The following is an 11,724-nucleotide window of genomic DNA, read 5'->3' as shown; positions in this document are numbered from 1 at the left end:
GGCAAACTGCGGCTCGCAAGCCACATGCGGCTCTTTGGCCCCTTGAGTGTGGCTCTTCCTAAGCCTTAGGAGTACCCTAATTAAGTTAATAACAATGTACCTACCTAAATAGTTTAAGTTTAAAAAATTTGGCTCTCAAAAGAAATTTCAATCGTTGTACTGTTGATATTAGGCTCTGTTGACTAATGAGTTTGCCGACCACTGTTATAATATCATCATGTCTGATAACGCCACCTCTGAGATGTTTTCCCAAACCCATAACCCCAGACTCATCATGAGAAAAACATGAAATCCAACGTGTGTGGCATTCTACAAAATGCCTGACCAGCACTCTTCAAAACGTCAAAGTCCTGAAAAGCAAGGAAACAATGAGACATTGTCCCTGACCAGGGAAGACCAGGGCAACACCACGACTAAGCATAATGAGATATCCTATCCTGGCTGAAGTCTTGGGACAGAAAAAAGGGCATCCGTGGAAAAACAGGTGTAATTCAAATAAAGTCTCGAATTCAGTTAATAATATTGTGCCAATGTTAGTTCCTTAGTTTTGACAAAACTAGTTTGGTAATAAGCTAACATTCAGGAAACTTTTTTTACTTTATTTTCAACTTTTCTGTAAATCTAAAATTACTCCAAAGTAAAAGATTTATTTTTTTAAAGGAAATCGACAAATGAATATGGCCAACTATTGTGAAGGATCCAGGGTTCTTAAAACTTAGCGGGGGGAGGGGGGGCAGAAGAGAGAGAACGGAAGGAGAAAAGGAAAGAAGGAAGGAAGGGAGGGAGGGCGGCCTGGAGGGAGAGATGGAGGGAGGGAGGGAAAAATATGGCCAATATCAATTAACAATCACAACCCCCACATTTTTGAGGGGTTACTGTACTAAATGCTTTACATACATTATTTCCTCCTCACTTTGCTCCAGGTGACAGAGTATGGACATTTTTGAGAAGAAGCAGTAAAGGCTAAGAGGTTGGCTACCCTGCCCAAGATCATCCTGCTTGGAGGAACAGATTCAAATCCAGGTCTGTCCACAAAACGCACCCTGTTAGGCGCTAAGCCTGAACATTCCGTGACCTCTTCCATTGTCTTCCATCATTTTACACAAAGGCACAGTCCAGTGAGTTGAATAAGGATTCAACTATACCACCCTACATATGGTCTTCACTGAACAATTTAACAGAGAGGCATACATCTTCTCCCTTCAAGAGTATTCACTCCACATCTCCAATACAATTACATCTTGTTTCGGAGTATTAAGCTCCTCTTTTAAAATGTAAATTGAAAAGGATTAGGCCAGATACTATCTTAGTGTCAATTATATAACCAGATCATTAGATTGTTGTTGTTTTTCCCTGAAGAGAACAAAACACAAAGGCATAATGAGGACTGTTCCCTATTTCCATGAGACAAGAAGAAGTAAGTAAGGCCCCCATGGACAGAAGTTAAATTAGATATAATTCTCATCAGGCAAGAAGAGAGACACCAAACTCACTTTTAAAGAATCATTTGTCTCCTTTGTCATGATGCTGAGACCATGAAGGGACCTGTTTAAATACTTGTACGGAGCCGTGGTCATGCCTGATCTTTATCTCCATCCACTCCAATGTCTTATCTAGGAGGGTAATGCTTTTTGCCTAGCACTTAGTAGACATATAAAATATATTCCTAGAAAGAAGGAAGGAAGAAAAGAAGGGAGGGAAAGGGATAAGGAAGGGAAGGAGAAAATTTCAGGAAGCAAAATCAATTCGAACTTCAGCCGCTGTGATGTCACCATAAAGGGAAATACATTGAGATGGTGTTTGTACCATTTGCTTGATGTCCCTAACTTCGAGTCTATGTCAAGTAAAGAAATATATTTTAAGGAAAGCTGAAAATGCCCCCTTTCTACTGGGTTGGATTATCAATTTTAGAATATGAAATTAGGTGGGTTCACTCTGAGGATAGGACACACATTATCAAACTTTCTTCCAGGTTCAAGACATCGTTTTCTGCATCTCTCTCTTTTTTTTTTAAACCCATAGAAGCACTGATACCAGTTTCTAACTGCTATTGAAATACAGAAGATGAAGCCATGAAAAGCAGCAGTCTCGACTGAAGAACTCTGATGGGCTCTTCTCTTCCTGAACTTGTAAAGGGCTTCATGACCCCAAAAAAACTGCTATTCTTCCAGAAGAAAATATTTTTTAAAATTTTAACTTATTGATTTGAGAGAGATAGGAAGGTGAAAGAGAGAGAGAGAGAAAGGGAGGGAAAGAGGGAGAGAGGAGAGAGAGATTTGCTGTTCCGCTTACTTATGCACTCATTGGTTAATTCTTGTATGTGCTGACAGGGGATCAAACCCACAATCTTGACATATCAGGACAACTGAGCTACGGGCCAGGGCCAGAAGGAAAAAATATTTCTGAACTATTTTCTTTTGAGTCAGTTGGTGACAAAGGATGTTTTGCCAAATTTCTGCTTGCTTCTGTGTTCCTCTTTGGTGTGTAAAAAGTTCATTTATCACTCAAGCAAAATCTTCGGAGGGTTGTATCTTTTATGTGGTCATGAAAGCACTGTAATCAGTTCTGCATTTCTGATCAGAGTTAAGGACCTTTCATGGATTCCATTTTTTGTAAATGTGGACAATATCAAAAGAAGCCAATTTTAATAAAAGTCTCCCTCCAAAAAGATATTGCAAGCTTCCTCCTTCTGCTGTGATAAATACTTCCAGGTGGTATTTGATGGACAATAAGAATCCTGTGCATCTGGCATTCATAGCAGAGTTTAGAATTAGAATTTTAGATCATGCTGGCAAGCATGAGTAATTCTTTAATTCTTCGAATGGAACACAATTTGCTCAGTCTTACACAGCATTTTGATTTTAATTAAAATATACCGTATGATATAGAAATATTACATCAACTTGCAAATCCTTATTTGATGGAAGTTGGGTAGGGGGCATGAAACACTGCTATGTAATTATCTGTAGTATACTTTTTCAAAAAAATCAAATGTTACCAGAGGGACCATAAGAGTTTCCTACAGAAAGCATTCCAAAAGGATGCTGTATTGCTACAAAGCAGATGTGAGCAGTCCTCATTTTTGTAGAAAAGTTTTTAAAAATAAATACAGGCCTGGATGGTATGTGTTGCTCAGTTGGTTGAGCTTTGTCCTGTGCACTGAGAGGTCGCTGGTTCGACTCCTGGTCAGGGCGCATGCCTGGGTTGCTGGCTCGATCCCCAGTAGAGGGCGTGCAGTAGGCAGCCAATCAATGATTCTCTCTCATCATTGATGTTTCAGTCTCTCCCTCTCCCTTCATCTCTGAAATCAATTTTTAATAAAAGAAAGAAAAAAGTTTAAAAAATAATTACTTCTGAGTCTGTCTTAAAGTGAAATAACAAGGTGTGAAGTTATTTGAATTTTATTGAAATTATATCCCTTAACTGGATATAATTTAGGGACACGTCAATTCACATAAAAAGGTTGTTTCTGAAGAGGTTAATAAGCCTTAATCACTCTGTGATATTTAAGACACATACAGAGATTGGAGCTTCTGGAGAAATCTATCAAAAGACAGTTACTAGCCTGACGCTTGACTTTGATTGAAACTGTCACTAGGCTATCATCTAGAAGACCCTAACATTTCTCAATATTTAAAGTGATGACTGAATTTCAAAATTCAGTTTCCAAAAAATGGATGGGTGGTGTGAGCAGTTAGTCACAAGTCTTTGAAATGTTACCCACACTTCAATAAATGTTTTATCTAATTAGAGAGAAGAGTCATGGATAACAACAGAACCTCTATCCTGACCCTCCTACATGCATGAAGAAGAAAGGCCAAGAATGTGTCCTCAGTGCCTGACTACAGAAACCTGAGAGCTCCTGAGAAGAGACTATGGTGCTGCTAGACCAATTTCAGTATTGAATTTTTTTTTTCGTATTTGCTGTATTACGTATGTACCTTGAATAATAAACAAGTTTCAGGATTGAAATAAATCAGTATTAAATTTTTAAATGCCCAAGACAGAGAATGGCCTCACGAGCTTCTTGCTGCAAAAAGGTGCATATGTTGAGCTCTCAGACAAGTACAAGAAATTATCTCGTTTTATAAAAATGTATTAAAGACACTCACATCTCTATTAGAAGAATTTTACCAAATGACAGGAACATCCCCAAACTGGAACTTCCATGGGATTTGTTCTTTTCTGAATTTGTGAATGAATTACCACCCATATAACCAGCTGATTATGTAAATCTTCAAGACAACTAACTGCCTCTGGACCTGGGCCCATTACTATGACAACAAATTTCTTTTGGTTTTATCACTGAATTCTGAAAAAAATTTCGATTTCGCTTCTAAACTATGCTTTAATAAAACAACTCTGCCTACCCATATTCTATATACCATATAACTGCAGCTATAGTGAAGCAAAATATGAGAATCAGTTTAATAAGTAGTATACTGTTCCCAATTAGTTGCTAACCTACATCCCTACCCATTGCCATGTGACTGACAATGCCTCTTAGTGGCAGGAATAGATTTCATTGCCCCCTAAATGACAAAGTTGATTATGCGACCTATATTAGCTAAATTAATGCACTGGAAATAGTGCACACCACATCCAATTAGACGGCCTAAGAGTCATTGCTCCCTTGTCCGTTGACACTTTTCCCCTATGCCATGAGCACAACATGCCCCAGATAGTGGTAGCTCCTTTAGCCCAGATCCTGGCTGGATAAAGACATATAGAGCAAAGGCACAGCTAAGCTGCAGCCACTGCAGCTAAAATGAAATATCAACAAGAAATATAAATCTTTGTTGTTCTAAATTACGGATATTTTATTTATTATGAAACCAAAACCTTAGTGAAACTGGCATACTAGTATAATACTGTCTTTTTTATTTCATTATCAATTGATAGAGATGCCAGTATATTCCCACATTGTACTGAATGCATTTACAAATGTACTTTTATTGTCAAAGTTTCTATAATTTAAAATTTGGAATTTTGAGGTTGAAAACTCAGTAACTTTCAACCTATAGCCCTAATTGTTGTTGTTTTTTAATATATTTTTATTGATTTCAGAGAGGAAGGAACAGGGAGAGAGAGACAGAAACATCACTGATGAAAGAGAATCAAACCGTGACCTCCTGGTTCATAGGTTGAGGCTCAACCACTGAGCCACAACCACCCCCCCTCACCCTCCCCTGCCCAGCTAGCCCTAGTATTTTACATAACAATAGTGTGATGCAGCTTGGGAAGCTGGTATGGTTATTCTTCTGCTACAATGTCCCCCTGGTAATTCTCTGAAGGCATCCTAGATTTTCATATTGTGAGTGTTGTTCTGACATCCAGAAAGCCCCTGTCTTCCACACAACTCTTCGTTTCCACTTGTAAAAGTTCTCAATGCCAAGCGTTTGGGCTCAAAGACCACATCCCACTTTAAATCTCTGATCCTTTCTGTGGAATCAATTTCACCATCTCCTCTGCTTTCATGCTACTTATCTTTTTACTTCAGAGGACCTAGAATGTAAGCTCCTTGAGGTCAGGGGCATTTGCTGGTTTGTTCATCCCTCTTTTCCTAAAGTCTAGAGCAGCACATGGCCACGAGCAGGTGCACTGCACATGCTATGGGTGAACGAAGTCAAGCACTTTGCACAGCCTGCTCTGCATTCTATCACTCACCACAAGATAAGCACTGAGCAGAAAAAGTCTGTATCTTGCTCAACTTTTTATCCAGAGTACCTCACACGGTGACTTGAACATAAAAAATGTTTATTGCTCAATGTGAATTTAACCAAAAATCTATAATATGATCAGTCCCTATTTCTATCAAAATACTTTTTGAATGACTAGTTTTTATGACTATTCTACCAGTTCAATTGTCTGATACCCAATTGGCCTATATAATATGTATGGAAACGATATTAAAAGATCACAGATCATTTGTGAGATAGCCATTTTAGGTAGATATAGCTAGCACATCTGAGAAATGAATATTTGTTATTACTAAATTTTTCTAGTTTTATTATAATGGTTATCCCCAGCGTTCTTTAAATCCTGGATGTCTGACTACATCTATAATTATCACAATATTCCCTTGGCTGTTCTGCAGTATCTCTCACTTTTTGAGTTGGACTTTTCTGCCCTGATTTACCAAAAAAAAAAAAAAAAAATCTGTAATGTCACATTGGTATGATTGGATCTATACTTAAGACAGCTAAAACCTGAGCTGATGGCAAAGAACATGGATTTTCCCAGTTTAGTGCCTGTGCACACCTTTGTCCTCTTCCTGTGACAGCTAAAGAATCAGAGGCCCTCATCCCAGTACTACCAGTGATGTTGGCTCTCGTTTCTTGAGTTCAGCAAAGAATTCAGAGCCAAGAACTTTAGCACAAGAGGAAGAGGAAGTTTATTTCGCGTGCCAAACAAAAGCACGCTCAAAGAGAAGATTGGAGCAGGCTGCTCAGAGAGCTGCCTTGGCCTTTTACAAAGAAAGTCACAGAGGCAGAAGAAGGGCCCTTGGTGACAGATTTAGGGGGTTAGCCCGGGAATAGCAGCCACTGCCCATTGCACCCCTCATTGCAAGCCTCATGAAGACCCTTAGGGCTACAAAAAGGAAAGAAAGTAAAGATACACCTGAAGAAAGAAGGCACGGGCATGCTCTAAAGAAAAAGAGAATGCACACACTGGGTCCTTTTTTTTAAGGGTTTTTATCTGTTTTCTAAAGGTGGGATTTTAGGGGAGATCTCACGGAAGGATGGCAACAGAATATTCATCAGCTTTCCAGGTGTGCCCTTTAATACACAGATGCATCAAAATGAGCATATAAGTCCTTCTCTGGTTAGTTTCACCTTCAAAGAATGTCAGTGAAGAAGGACTGGGACCAAGGCTGGTCTGCCCCTTCAGAGTCTGGAATGTGTAAGATAAGACCTTGTGATTTATTACCTGGCTGTAAATGGCTCAGCTAGTTTGTTCAGCTATCTGTCTCAGTTTCCCCATTCCACTTGCCAAGGAATTTTCCTAGCTTCTTACTATCCTGCCTCACCAGCAAATATTATCACAACCAACACCGGGGGCTATGATCTCTTACCCTTCAATTTGGTCACTCTTAATTTGATTCATTGCTTCAACAAGTCATCACTGCAAGTTTACTACAGAGGTTGGCTGCAGGCCAAATCCAGAGTGAAGAAAGGTTTTGTTTGTACTTGGCTAGTGTTTTAAGTTCAAATTCTGAATCAGCTGACATGTTTTAAAAATCAAAAAGTTTTACATAAAAGACACATTTCTGGTGCCTCTTGGAAAACAGATGTGACCACACAGGGACTGTTTCTGGATGGCAGCATCGGCTGGACTGGAGAGGTGGCGGTTTTCCCTCCAGTGGAGCATATGCTCTCACTTTGCTGCAGTCCGAAACACTCCTGGTGTCTGATACCAGACGTGCATTAATTTACATAACCATGTAAGCATATGAGTTTGCAATACCCCACTTCCTAGGTCCCCAACACTGTGCAAAGTGCTCTAGTCCATGGCGAAGAGGGATATTTGTGAATACACAAAGTCATCCTCATTTACAGCACAGTGGTTCTCAAACTGTAGTCTGTCGGGTCTTCTGCTTTATTTTCTCCCCATGTTGTTATTGATTTCAGAGAAAGGAAGGGAGAGCGAGAGAGAGATAGAAACATCAACAATGAGAGAGAATCATCGATCGAGGCCACAAGCAAAGCATGTACCCTGAACCATGACCTCCTGGTTCATCGGTCAATGCTCAACCACTGAGCAACACCAGCCGGGCTGTGGGGTCTTCTTGATCCTACCACGCCATCCTGAGGTCAAAACTATTTTCATAATAAAGATGTTAATTGACTTTTCACTATGCTGATATCTGCACTGATAGTGCAAAAACAATGGTGGTAAAACTGCTGGAGTCTTAGCACCAATCAAGGCAGTGGTACCAAATCATAGTAATAGTCATTATATTTTCCATGTCATGCATGGGAAGTGAAATAGAAGAAACCCAGCTTCATTTAAGAATGTCAGTGATGAAGCAACACATTGCATTTAGTAAAGCTAGGTTCTATTAAATCTTGACCCTTGAGTACACAACTCTTTAATAATTCTGTGACAAAATGGGAACTGCATATAAAACACTCTGTTGCAAGTCCAAGTGTGAATATTGTGTGATTGCATTGTGAGCTGAAGATGCGTCATGAAACACCACTTTTCTTGAAAGAACAACTGACAAAGTAAATATCAAATATTTAACAGATATTCCCTTGCAAATGAATGAAGTGAGATGTCACATTAAGAAAAACAACTAACAACACCTGTTACCAATGATAAATTTGAGCTCTCTAGAAAAAAAAAATTAAAAGAATTTTAGGGAACTTGTATCTGCTAACATGAGCTTGACAGCCTTCCAAAAACTGAAGACTTTTTTATAAGAACAATCATAATATTAACACATACTTTTTTGATACTGTGTGAAATGGGCCTAGTTTGGAAGAGCGAGCCAACGTTTCCCTGATGTCTAATGCATGGTGCTACAAAAATAAAGTAAAAGATACTTTGCAAGACAGAACGGTGGTTTTAGTGGAACAAGGTACAAAGCATTACCTGTGTTTTCAGACTCCACTTTTGCAACCAAGCCTCAAAAAGCTACCACTTGTCAAGCCTTGAAGTACCAGTAGTGTTAAAGAAGACTATTCACAGTTATCTGAGAAAACTTAAAATACTCTATTCCTTCCAACTACGAATCTGTCCAAGGCCTGATTTTCTTCATATACTTCAACCAAAATACATTGCAACAGACTGAATGGAGAAGCAGACATGGAAATCAAGCTGTTTCTATAAAGCCAGTCATTAAAGAAAGCTGCAAGAATTAAAAACAATGTCATTGTTCTATTTTTTATTTTTGAAATTCAATTACTTTTATAAAATATATAATTTATGTTCCCAAATAATGGGCTCATTTTGCTATTTTAAATGAACTGTTGAATATATATTTTTAAAATGTATCAGTTTGAATTTCTAGTGCAATAAACAACACTGCATATAACCCACCTTAACAAAGATTCCTTTTGAGGGATGTCATTAATAATTTTTTTAAACTATAAAGTTGTCCTGCGACCGAAAGTTTGAGATTTGTTACTTTAGCAAACATCGATAATCTCATTTATTTTAATGAAATACACATTATAGCTGTTGCGTATTTTACTGTCATTTCTGAAAAGGAAAGAACAAAAATCTGTATTTTCTGAATCTGAATCACTAGCATTCAAAAATTTTTTAATCTTTCAAAGGCACTTATAGTAACCAGGTGGGTTTAATAACTAACAAGATATTAATAAATATTCAAAAGTACCATTTTTCAGTAGCTGCTATTCAATAGATGAGGGAATTATCCCGATTTTACTCCTTTTATGTACTGTCTACTATATGGATTTCCTCTTCTGAGACAGCAACTCAGCAGAAAATTTTAATTTTAGTAAGTAGAAATTATACATAATGACACATATGTATGTCTGTGTATGTGTTCTTAGATAGATATAGAGATATAGATACATAGATACATAGATATCTCCCTGGGTTATAACAACAGTTAATTGTGGTCTTGTGATTCCCATACCCACTCCTGAGGTCTGCAGTCAGCATCCATTTCCTGTTGCTGCTGTAACAAATAAAGGCACATAAATATACCGTCTTAAAAGTTCTGTGGCTAACATTAACGTGTTGGCAGTTTGCATTTCCCTTCTGGAAGTGGAGAATCAGCTTCCTTGCCTTTTCCAGCTCCTAGAAAACTCCTTCTTTTTCAAAGCCAGCAACGCTGCATCCATCTCTGCTATGGCCCCATATCCCTGTGATCACAGCTGGGAAAGGTTTAAAGGACCCCTGTGATTACATTGGGAAATTTAGGACAGTCTCCCCATGTAAGGATGCATATTTTCTAAATTCAGATTTCATCCTAGCGGGTTTGGCTCAGTGGATAGAGCTTCAGCCTGTGGACTAAAGGGTCCCAGGTTCAATTCCGGTCAAGGGCACACAACTAGGTTGCAGGCTTGATCTCTAGCCCTTGTGGGGTGTGTGTGGGAGGCAACTAATCAATGTGTCTCTCTCACATCGATGTTTCTCTCTGTGTCTTTCCCCTCCCTTCCACTCTCTCTAAAAATCAATGGAAAAATATCCTTGGGTGAAGATTAACAAAATAATAATAATAATAATAATAATAATACATAAATCCTATTTGCTTCCTAAGTTAACATAGTCACAGGTTCTAGAAATTAGTATATGTTCTTCTTTGGGGGACAAGGGAGGATATTATTGTGCCTACTACACAGTCAAATGAAGTAAATGAACAGCTTCTTCATAAATCCTGTCTATGCATTAACATATATATCACAGTAACCCTGCTGAATGGCAAATAGTGATTTTTAGTAAATGACCATTCTCTCTGTTACAGTAAATCTCCTGCTACTTTCATCAAAGGAAAGAACTGTGACTTGAAAAGCAGCTGTATATTGGGGGAAAGCCAAACCATCTGATTATTAAAATAACTACATATGGAAAATTGAAAGCTCTGAAAGAATTATTCTCCCATTGACGTATAGGTATTTTTCATTCTTGGGCCACAGTGCCCCAAAAGTAAATGATTGACAAAACTAAAAAGCAAACACATGCACCAGGCAAACATACTACCCTCACCCTCACCCCTCTATACACACACATTTGTTTTCAGTTAACTGAAGTCTTTCCTGGTTTTTTGAATAAAATCTGACTCTGTAAAAAATGTCAATATTTTTCATTGCAGCTGAAGATGCATTTAACATCCGTTGCATGTTTTTAACCAAGTTGGTTAATTATGGCAAATCATATTCCAAGACACTAATGGCCAACTGTGCCTATCCTGAGCAGAGCTATGACCAGAGGGGGCTGTGCAGTGACAGATCATTCATTCTCCTATAATTGTGTCCTGCCTGGCATCTTCTGGGTTCACTCAATGTAGTACAGACCAGTAGTATTTAAGCAACAGAAAAAGAACACCTAGTACAGTGAATATGGGAATTATTTTTAAAAGAGAGGATAAGAAGCTATGATCCCAACACATCATTATCACACATATCTTCCTAAACACACAGCACATACACGGGGCTTATCTATCTATACTAATAAAAGGATAATATGCTAATTAACCAGACATCTTCCAGACGACCATCCAGACATCCTTCCTGACAAATCCAGGCCTGAGCGAAGCCACCCACCCGTGGTCCTGGGCGCCAGCACCTGCGGCTGCAGCCCAGGAGAGGGAGGAGCCGTCCGACCATGGTTCCCTGCGGCTGCGGCCAGCCCGGGTGAAGCTGGCCTAGGTACCAGGTGTGGCGCCAAGGCAGAAGTGGTTAGGGGTGATCAGGCCAGCAGGGGAGCAGTTAGGGGCGATCAGGCAGGCAGGCAGAAGGGTTAGGGACGATCAGGCAGGCGAGTAGTTAGGAGCCAGCGGTCCCAAATTGCGAGAGGCATGTCCGACTGCCAGCAGTTGGACACCCCCCAAAGGGTACCAGATTGGAGAGGGTGCAGGCTGGGCTGAGGGACGCCCCCCCATGCATGAATTTCATGCACCGGGCCTCTAGTCTACACTAATAAAAGAGAAACATGGTAATTAGCGTACGACCGCTACCCTTTTCATTGGCTAATCAGTGAGTATATGCAAATTAACTGTCAGCCAAGATGGCGGCCAGCAGCCAGGCA

This window comes from Myotis brandtii, unplaced genomic scaffold, assembly GCF_000412655.1.
Source record: "Myotis brandtii unplaced genomic scaffold, ASM41265v1 scaffold165, whole genome shotgun sequence".
Classification (NCBI taxonomy): Eukaryota; Metazoa; Chordata; class Mammalia; order Chiroptera; family Vespertilionidae; genus Myotis; species Myotis brandtii.
Note: the sequence above shows the minus strand (reverse complement) of the source record.